The following is a 1,531-nucleotide window of genomic DNA, read 5'->3' on the forward strand; positions in this document are numbered from 1 at the left end:
CCGTCTTTAAAACCTTTTTTGCGGATTTCCGGTGAGAGACAGATCGAGAAAAGACGCAGCAAATCGCTGCGCCTCTTCAAAGGAGCGCAGACACTGCCGCGCCTCTTTGTGAGGCCGCCGCAGCTTCTGCTTCTTTTCTTCTTCCTCCGTCCTCTGCAATTCGTATCAAATTTATTTGTTTTGTTTGTTAAATCATTTAATTCTCCGTCATAAAATCATAATAATTAGCACGTATATTATATCATATATTTCATCATTCATTCACATGTTTAATTCATCTAATCCGACTTAAATCCCAAGTAATTCATATTTGCGGGTTTTCGTCACTAATATTCAATTCGAGTTCTAGGGATTCAATTCGTTCATGTTGAGTTTCTGGGATTCATTGTTGATATATTTTTCATCATGTTCATTGTTAATTCGTCATCATTCATCATGTTTAATCTAATTAATTCGGTTAGTTAGTTTAATAAATCGTTCATTAACATCGACCCTTCACATAATTAATCTGTCCTTGTCTCCGTTTCATCCATGTTTTTGGTTTTTATGACCTCAATCATATGTAAATAATCTGTAAACCACTTTCATCCGAATAAATAATAAATCAATCCATTAAATTCACCAATTAACGTTAACAATTGCAGTTCCGGCTTCACAGCCAGAATTCGTCCTTGGAACAGACGCAAAGAATCGGGCCGCGCGCCTCTTTCCAAAGGGCGCATGTCTCTTCTTGCCTGTTCCAGGACGACTTCTGTCCCTGAACTCCTTTTCTGCCTTGACCTAGATTAATTAGTTTACGTATCAATTAACTAATATTCGTAATATCGCTAATTCCTGTTCGTTAATTTGTTATTTTATTCTTTCGTTCCTTTTTATCAAATTATCCGTTTTAAAGGTATTTTCGACATAAACCGCCTAATCCAATGTAATTAATGTAATTTCCATTATTGTAATTTATTTTATTTATTTCATTGTTTGTATGCTTCCACATGTAATTGAACATTAAATCCTACTTCGACCCCAATTGTTTGCCTAATTAATTGTTCACCGACTTAGCTAATTTCACATGTTAGGATTAATCTATTGGATGTTGCATTCATGCATATAATCGACGATATATCGAGTACGAATAAACTCCCTAATCATTAGTAGAGGCCGCTATCGAGGCGGGCGGGATTAGGTGTTCGATCAAAAGAGCTTCCTAATACGTACCCTCACCCCTTACTCCAGATCTCCGTGAGCACCCGTGTTCATTGGCATCCGCGAGAGTCATTCTAGACATAGAATGCTAAGGGTAACGATTGCTTAGTGTTCATGTCACTACTTTGTGTCTTGACATGACACGAGGTATTCGAACGGTTCCAATTTCCCATAAAAATTGGTGGCGACTCCATACAAAATGCAAACGCTTGTTTTCGAGCCCCTTCACTCCCAAGCGCCCCCGTGGGCGGCCCGCTGTCCACAGATATTTTTATTTTTTTGACTAAATTTGGAAGAGTTTTTAGAGGAGGGATGGCTTGAAATTAGCCTA

This window comes from Silene latifolia, chromosome 11, assembly GCF_048544455.1.
Source record: "Silene latifolia isolate original U9 population chromosome 11, ASM4854445v1, whole genome shotgun sequence".
In the NCBI taxonomy this organism is placed as follows: Eukaryota; Viridiplantae; Streptophyta; class Magnoliopsida; order Caryophyllales; family Caryophyllaceae; genus Silene; species Silene latifolia.